This window comes from Mesocricetus auratus, unplaced genomic scaffold, assembly GCF_017639785.1.
Source record: "Mesocricetus auratus isolate SY011 unplaced genomic scaffold, BCM_Maur_2.0 Super-Scaffold_100022, whole genome shotgun sequence".
In the NCBI taxonomy this organism is placed as follows: Eukaryota; Metazoa; Chordata; class Mammalia; order Rodentia; family Cricetidae; genus Mesocricetus; species Mesocricetus auratus.
The window spans coordinates 10,318,529-10,327,846 of record NW_024429203.1 but is presented as its reverse complement, the minus strand read 5'-3'; the positions used below and the strand labels follow the sequence as shown (position 1 = coordinate 10,327,846).

Genomic DNA, 9,318 nt, shown 5'->3' with positions numbered 1-9,318 from the left:
CTTTCATGGTTTCTGCTTCAGTTCCTGCTTTCAGGTTCCAGACTTGAGTTCCTGCACTGACTTCACTGGATGATGGATTACAAGTTGTGAGAGTAAATAAACCCTTTACCCTCCTAGTTTGTTTTACCCATGGTGATTTATCATAGCAATAGAAAGCCTAACTGAGACAGAAATTGTTACCAGGTCCCCGAGTATTGTTGTAACAGACCCGACTGTGTGCTTTGGGGATTATTAGGGTGGTATTTTGAGACTGGGCTGGGAAAGTTGTTGAGTGTTCAGAGCTTAAAGAGCTCAGAGCTGTTGTGGGAACTCAGAAGATAAACTTGGGATCAGTGAAGGCGGTGGGGATCTGGTTTCTGAAGCATCAAAGCCCCTTAAAAACTCCAACAGGGTGATTTATGTGGTATTCTGAATTAGAAATCGGTGGTTCTGGTCAGTTGTGGCTGGAGAATAAACTGTGATTAGCAAGAGACCAGCTCTACTGGAGGGAGACTTTTGCTTTGCTAGGACACGTAATACTGGCTAGATGGAGTTGAGAAATTAGTGGTGATCAAGAAAAGACCAACATCACTGAGGATTGTAAATTTGGTAGAATTTACTCAGAGTGAGAACACAGAACCTGTGGTCCAGAGGAATGGAGACTGAGTCTCAGGCTGGCATCTGAACTTGGTAAGATGTAAGGGTTTCCTGGGTGGTGCTGACATAAAGGTCTCAGGGAAGACAGCCGAGTCTTGGCACTGTATGAGGCCATCGGTGAGGGTGCAGCCTCAGTTTTAGTAAGAATCCCATGACTAAAGAGGTCATGGACAGAAGTTAAAGCTTGGCACGGTGTGGCAGGGTCAGAGCTCCTGAAGAGAGCCCAGGAGAGGCTACTGGTGAAAGTGCAGCCAAGTTGAGGCAGGAGACCCTAGCCAGCGTTCTGGCATTGCTGGTACTGTGGGATGACTGCCAAAGACAGCTTCAGACACAGAGTGGAGCTGGCCTAAGCCTGTGAGATAAGCTGTGTGTGCTGTGGATGGCAGAGCCTGAGAAGCGGTGTTTGCTGCCCAGGCCCTTTGGAGCCCAGAGGATAATGAGTGGGTCCCAGATGTCAAGCACTGAACTTTTATAATGCTGAAGTTTGACTTTGCTTTGATTTAATTGTGATTGTACTTTTATTATTATGTCTTGGAATAAGAAATTATTTAATTTCTTTTTTGATTTTATAGGAAACAACAGCTATGAAACCTTACTCATTTCAGATAAACTTTGCAGGCTTAGAGGGAATTTGGATATTTAAAAAAGACTAACCTTTGAAAGTGTTTGAATTTTTAAATGTTGTAGGACCTTAAATGATTAGAATATACTTTATATTGTGATAATATTAACAAAATAAGGAAGACAAATAAGAAAGGAGACAGTTGAATAATGATGTATTTGTGTGTCCGTCAAGTTGACAAGGGGTCACTTTTTGATGCTTGACACAAACTAGAGTCATTTGGAAAGAGGAGACCTCAACTGAGAAAACTGCCTTACCAGACTGGCTTGAGTGGCATTTTCTTGATTGATGATTGACGTGGGAGGGCCCAGTTCACTGTGAGTGGTGCCATCTCTGGACAGGTAGTTCTGGATTGTATAAGAAAATAGACTCAACAAGTCAGGGGAAGCAAGAGAGTAAGCATCTTTCCTCCATGGCTTCTGCTTCAGTTCTGATTTCCAGGTTCCTTCCTTGAGTCTGTGCCCTAACTTGCTTGGATGATGGTCTGCAAGCTGTAGGATGAAATCAGCCCCCTTCTCTTCAAGTTTCTTTTAGCTGTGGTGTTTTATCACAGCATCAGAAAGCCTAGCTGTGCAAACATGATGATCATTACTAAGACAGTAGGTAAGTGTACTAGCTGTGTAAGAATGAAGACCCTAACTAAGACAGTGGGTAAGTGTACTAGCTGTGCAGGCATGCCGACCTGAGTTTAAGCTCCTAGAACCTATGTAAAAAGCCAGGGGTGGCCTTGCATTCCTGTAACAGGAGGACCATGGGAATGGGAACAGGGACAGTAGATTTCTGGGGCTTGCTGACTGCCAGCCTAGCTCCAGATTCAGTGACATAACTTGTCTTAAGGGAATAAGATTGACAATGACAATGCAAGGCATCTCTGACATCCTCCTTCGGCCTCCACACGGATATGCAGGGATGTGTATACACACACACACACACACACCTACACATACACTGCATGCAGAGGAAGTCAAGGGTGGAGGGAGATAATATAATTTTCTTTGCATTACTGAGAACTGAAGCCCAAATCCTTGCACACAGTAGACAAACACTTTGCTACTGAGTTACATCCCCAGCTCTTTAAGTGCATTTTTGGCTCTTTGACTTACATACAGTATTTTCAATTCGCAGTGGTATGACTGAACATATAATATTTAAAGTAGCACCTGATATATAGAAAGTATGTTTGTGTTTATCAAGTAAACAAAAGTTGAGAACTATGAAGGTGCCTCTAAGAAAACTGTTAATTTGATGCTCAGCCATGGGGAACTGGGAGCAGTGTCTGGGAGTGGCAGATCCTGATGGAAGGATTACTCATGCAGTGGGCAATGGCCCACTCCTCCAGAGAATTCTCAGGTTGCATAGTTTTTAGTGGTCTAGACTAAGGCTGAGAAAGTCTTCCTGCAAAGAGATAAATAGTATTTTAGAACTATTGGGCCATTTTTATGAGAATTATTCAACACTGCCATTGGAAACACCAACACACAGGACAGCATCTCAATTAAATGATCTGTTTGGGCAGGGCTGGGACCATAATCTATAGCTCACTGACACTTGTCCTAGATTATGTTGGGCTGAGAAAGTAGCCTGGAAATTAGGTGGTTGTTGAGGGATATTAAGAGCAACAGGAAGCCAAAGGGAGGACAATGAGGTAGCCCTGCTAAAATGTCATGTTGTGTGTTCCTGGGGTGAACTCATCTGGACTGTGGACAAGTCCTCTGTTAGGTGGCAGGGTCATGGGAAGTTTCGTATCTGCAGAGACATTGAGAGGCCACATTAGTAGTGGCAATACACTAGCCATCTATGCTACTGCCGTGCATTTCATTAGTACGTTGCAAGTTATTTGAAAATAAAGCAGAGGCTTTTATTTTCCCTCAGATCAGCTCTAAACCCTTGGAACAATGTTGTCTATTCTGTGGGCGCCCAGTGAGCTCTGGCTAGCTGTCTTTATTTCTTCACCTGCCATGGGCTCTCCCTGGACCCATATGGAAATGTGAAAGTTCATAAGGGACTAACTCAATGAGACCCATCCAGGGGAAGTTCAGACCCCAAGGGAAGTGATTACACACTGATGGAATTTTTGCACATGGGATGGAAAGATGATCTTTGCCTCTTGGCTGTGTCACTGTAATAAGTGGGAGACTGATTATTTCTAAGACTGCAGCCCTTTCCAGCACTGATAAGAATGGAACGCAGGCTACCATGGAGATTCAGGTCACTAATTAGTCCCAGAAGCCTCTATGCCTCGAGTCGTTGTTATATTAATTATGCATCAAATTAGAATGTTTGCAAAGGCAGAAGGCCAACTGTACAGCAGAGCCCAGTGACAACATGGAGAGATCAAGGAGTGTCCCGCCCAGTCACTGCAGTGACCAGCAGATGAAGCCATGTCCTGCCTGAACATGCCATGACCCAGCCTGATCTCTGGTTCAGCTGCTAGGAACCTCTTGCCAGAGAGCCTGTTATCAGCACAGAGTGGATAGAAGAGTGGAAGGAAGACACGGATGGTGTCCCTTCCATCCCTCAATCCAGGTTCTGCTGCAGTGGCACCAGCTCCGGAAAGATACAAAACAATCCTTCAAGTCTTTATTGCAAATGGAATATGCTTCCAGATGCTTACTGTCATGGAGACAGTTTGTCTGGTCTGTCATCCAGCATTCAGTTTTTAGAGTTGGGTGAACACAATGAATCCTACCTCCTCCTCTTCCTTCATCTTGTTTTCTTTCTTGTGTTCTTTGTGAGCATGAAATCAAAATATGCTTGGTTCTTGGTTGTAAAATAAACAGATGATAAACAGCGTCTCTGTGACTTTTAGGTTATAGTTCCACCGAGGGTTTGGGTTGAAGCCATAAACCATGGGAAGTGAAGCATGACCCACAAATGGCCTTCAAGATGGAATTACAACCCCATAATTCAGAGTAGACCTTTAAAAAATCATCTTTCAAGCTAGCTGTAATTGAGTGACAGGGGCCAACTGTGACATCTTTTGATCAGCTCATCGGTACAAAAGTGATTTCTGATTTCTGTATTAATCTGATGTGTTGTTGTGTGCATGAGCACCCAGCCTGATCAGTAAAAGGCGTCTATGGAGACCATGCCACAGTGCCCCAAACAGAATGAAAGGACAGAACTCTGGGTTTCCCAGTAAGACTGTCTTTAGCACAGGAGAACCTAAATGGTCATGAAGCAAGGACTAGGGGGACAGTAATATCTTGCCTTAGTTTTTCTCACTGCTCCGATCTCCTGTTAGCCTGTGATGTTATGTGGTGGCTGGTTTGAGCTTCGTGGTGAGTAACAGACTGCCCCAAGTTTCATCCCTGTTGTATGTCTGGATGTGTTTGTGTGAGGTTTTCCAACCCTGTTCTGCTTGATCTCATAACTCATTAAGGCAAGTTGATCTCATACAGCCCAAGAAGCCTTTTCATGACGTTTTCTTGTATGATAAATATTCACACATTGCAGAGAAAATAAACCAAATCCAACAATTCTGTAGGAGGTGGATGCTTGACGGCAGCTTCTTGTAGTCATAAATTACACCGTCAAAATCCCCTAATGTTTCTCTGTGGTGCTGGTGAAATAACATAAGAGCAAAGGTTGGCAGAATGTAAAACAGTGTGTGTTACAGAATCAAGGGCATGAAGAAAAGAAAAACAGTGCAAAGAACAACCAGACTATCAGTTCAAACTGAGCAAAAGTTAATATTCTTTAAATTTCCATGCATGTGCATATCTACGTATTGGTATCTGCATGTGAGGGCAGGTGCCCACACAGGACAGAAGAGGGTGTCGGGGCCCCTGGAGCTGGAGTTACGGTCAGCTGTGCAAGTGCTGGGAGCTAAACTGGGGTCCTCTTTAAGAGCAATTCATGCTCTTAACCACTGAACCACTGAGCCAGCTCTCTGGCCCAAAGATAACGTTCATCAGATTTGTCCAAGTTTATTTTACCTCTCGCCTTTGTCATCTCTTTTCTTGTTCCTTAAAGAGGAAACACATCATTGACTTGAGGCCATGCTTTCCTAACACAAAATTTGAAGTTATGAGTTTTCTAACACAAAATTTGAAGTTATGTATTTTCTAACACAAAATTTGAAGTTATGAAGTGCTACATAAACTTCAGCCTGTTGTCTTTGCCATGTTACAGTTTTCACTTTTTCTGGTTCAATATATTTTTTCATTTCTCTTGGATTGAGTTTGGGCTCACGTGTTATGGTCACCTTAGAATGTTAGGGGAAATCTTTCTGTTCTTGATGTCCATTTAATTATTTTGTGGTCAAAGAAGCATGCTTTGTTTGTTTTATCATCTTGGTGAACATTGTTGTGTATAGTAAAAAAATCAGCTCTTATGGGATAGAATAGTCTGTAATAATTGATTGGTAGGTTTTATCACTTGTATATCAATTACTGAGGAAGAGAGATTGAAATTGGACCTCTCTCCTTTGGGAGGCTCTAGCATTTTGTGTTTATTGTCACATTGTTGGTCTGTAGTTACATTAAGTATAATTATAGAAGCAGGTATGGGTATAGTTAACAACATTTTGTCTCATATGAATTGACTTCTTATAAAATTTGTTTCTTTATTATGGAAAATATTATTTGTTCTCAAGTCTTCTTTGGTATTGATTACAGTTTTTTTAATGTATTATTTGCCAGGTGGTTGTGGCACACACTTTTAATCCCAGCACTGGGGAGGCAGAGGCAGGCAGATCTTTGTGAGTTCAGGACCAGCCTGGTATACAAGAGCTACTTCCAGCAGGACAGACTCCGAAGCCACAGAGAAACCCTGTCTCGAAAAAAAAAAAACAAAAAAATGTATTATTTCATTAAATTAATTGTAGGTATTAATTACTTTTCATTAGTTTTTAGGTGTATTCTTTTTCTTAAGTTTCTTTTTAAAAATTCAGATCTTTCTTGTAGACAAAACATGTTTCACTTTTAATTAAGATCCTTCATGGCAGTCTGGTGTTTAATTACAATGCGAAGACTCTCCTTAAATATTCCAAGTCTGAAATGGGACCTCCTGAAACTAAGAAGCTTCTGTAAGGCAAAGGACACAATCAACAAGACAAAAAGGCAGCCCACAGAATGGGAAAAGATATTCACTAACCCCATATCTGACAGAGGGCTGATCTTCAAAATTTACAAAGAACTTAAGAAGCAAGTCTCCAAAACACCAAAGGATGCAATTAAAAAGTGGTCTACAGAACTAAATAGAGAATTCTCAATAGAGGAGTCTAAAATGGTTGAGAGACACTTGAGAAAGTGCTCAACATCCTTAGCCATTGGGAAAATGCAAATCAAAACAACTTTGAAATACCATCTTACTCTTGTCAGAATGACTAAAATCAGGAACACATTGACAATTTATACTGGAGAGGATGTGGAAAGAGGGGAGCACTCCTCCACTTCTAATGGGAGTGCCAACTCCTACACCCACTTTGGAAATCAGTATGGAGATTCCTCAGGAAATTGGGTATCAGCCTACCACAAGACCCAGCAATTCCACTCTTAGGCATACATCCAAAAGATGCAAATTCATACAACAAGGACATCTGTTCCACTATGTTCATAGCAGCATTATTTGTAATAGCCAGAACCTGGAAGCAACCTAGATGCCCCTCAACTGAAGAGTGGATAGAGAAAATGTGGTACATTTACACAAAGGAGTACTACTCAGTGGAAAAAAACAATGTAATCTTGAAATTTGCAGGCAAATGGATGACACTAGAAGAAACCATCCTGAGTGAGGTAACCCACTCACAAAAAGATAAAAATGATATATACTCACTCATATATGGATTTTAGACATGGATCAGGGGAGTGCCAGTCTGCAATTCCATGACAGAGAGTCTGGGAAACAGGAAAGAACCTAAGAGAGATATGCATGGTACCCCACAGAAGAGGAATGAGGCAAGATCTCCTAAAGAGATTCAGAACATGGGAGCTGGGAAGAAGAGGGGGGGAGAAGAGGAGAGAGTAGGTTCATGGGAAACAGAAAAGTTGAATTGGGGGATAGAATAGGAGGAGAACAGAATGAGAAATACCATAATAGAGGGAGTCATAGTTGTGAAGAGAAATCTGGCCACCAGTGAGACCTCTAGTGATCTACAAGGATGACACCAACTGGCAAGCTAAGCAATGGTGGAGAGACTACCTTAAATGCCCATTCCTGATAATAAACTTGACAACTACCTGATATGCCATTCTAGAACCTTCATCCAGTGACTGATGGAAGCAGAGGCAAACACCCACAGTTAAACACTGAACTGAACCCATGGAACCCAGTGACAGAAAGAGGAGCAATGAGCAAATGGGCAAAGAATGGGCTGGCAAAACCAGCAGAGACAGCTGACCTGAAAAAGGGGGAGCTCTTGGACCCCAGAACAACAGCTGGGAGGCCAGCATGGGACTGATCCAGACCCCCTGAGTGTGAGAGTCAGTGAGGAGGCCTGGGCAACCTGTGGGGTCCTGGGCAGTAGATCGGTATTTATCCGTGGATACAAATGGACGATGTGTGTGCATAACACAAAGAGGAATGCTCTCTCAAACTGGACTCTTAGGGAAGTGCCTGGACCCTGCCCTGAGTGAAATGACAGACTCTGGATATCCCCTATGTGGAAGGGAGTGAGGATAGGGTGGGAAGCTGGGGGCAATTGTGGGGAGTGCTGGAGGAGGGAAGGGAGTGGGAGCTGGGATTGACATGTGAAGCAAGCTCTTTTCTAAAAAAATGTAATAGAGAATAATGAAAAAACATTCCAGGTCTGCAGTTGATGAGCCCCCTCAGCTTCTGTTCGTGTGAACTGTTTATTTCTATCTTGAATTTATGAACTTTCTCTCTAGCTCCCTCCATTTTTGAAAGACATTTTTTCTGGCAATGCAGTTATGATTATGTGATGGCAGTTGTTGCTGCCAGCATCTTAAGGTATCTGTCCAGTTTCCTTTTGATTTGCACGCATTTTTTCTCCAGAAGTCTGCTATTTTGCTTGTTTCATTTGTTACTCTGTAGATAAGGTGTCCTTATCTCTGGCTCTGTGTCTGTGTGTCTGTGTGTGTGTATGTATACGTATGTGTGTACATGTGTGTGTGTGTGTGTGTGTGTGTGTGTGGAGGCCAGACTTTGATGTCAGATGTCTTCCCCTGTTATTCCCCTCCTAGGTTTGTGAGACAAAGTCTCTTACTGAACCTTGAAGTCACTGGTTTAGTTAGTCTAGCTGGCCAGAACCCCCAGGGGTTCTTCATGCTAGGATTACTGACACATGCTGCCATCTCTGGCTTTCATATGAGTGTTGGGATATGAACTCAGGTCCCCATGCTAGCACAGCAAGTGGCTTTACCCACTAGGCTGTCTTTCAGAAAGAATGTTTCCCCTCGTCTTTTCTTTGTTGTTTTGGTTTTTTTGTTTGTTTGTTGGTTGGTTGATTTGTTTTTGTTTTGTTTTGTTTTGCTTTATTGAGACAGGGTTTCTCTATAACTTTGGAGCCTCTCCTGGAACTCACTCTGTACATCAGGCTGCCCTCAAACTCACAGAGATCCGACTGCCTCTGCCTCCTGAGTGCTGGGATTAAATGTGTGAGCCACCACTGCCTGGCTCCCCTCTTCTTAAACAGGGGTTACAAGGGCTAGGACACAACCAGGGTTGACATGGCCCTTCCTTTCAATGCAGCTTTTAACCCAAACAACTTTTAGTAATATTACATTTACCTAATATTAAGTGTCGATACATTGTGGCATAGAATACAACTGTCAGGTGAATGTTTAATATTCAAAGCATGAATAAAAGCAGCATTGTCCTAAGACAAGATGCTGAGGTAAGAAGTCTTCCATTCCTCTGGCTTTCAGACAGAGGTTTGACAAGTGCTCAGCAAAAACAAAACCCGAAATTCTGTTCCTTATATCAGGTCTGCAGCCATCATTGGATCAATGCCACCAGGGTGCTGTGTTTACCCAGACAGCTGCTGTATTTGTTTAGCTTTAGTCACCGAGAGAAGTTTTTTTTTTTTAACCTTGTATGAGGTGCTACCCTCACAAATGCTGATCTGTTCATTCGTACGCTTTTGGTTGATGGGGTTT

General features: G+C 42.6%; 1 long non-coding RNA gene across 1 annotated transcript in view; it reads left to right on the top strand.

Annotated features, from left to right (window-relative positions):
- The first annotated feature begins 247 nt into the window (after positions 1–247).
- The window catches only part of LOC121133536, a 64,342-nt gene continuing 55,271 nt past the window's right edge, over positions 248–9,318 (top strand). The window contains exon 1 of the long non-coding RNA XR_005870409.1: positions 248–669. This is a non-coding gene — a long non-coding RNA (uncharacterized LOC121133536). The remainder of the gene's footprint in view (positions 670–9,318) is intronic.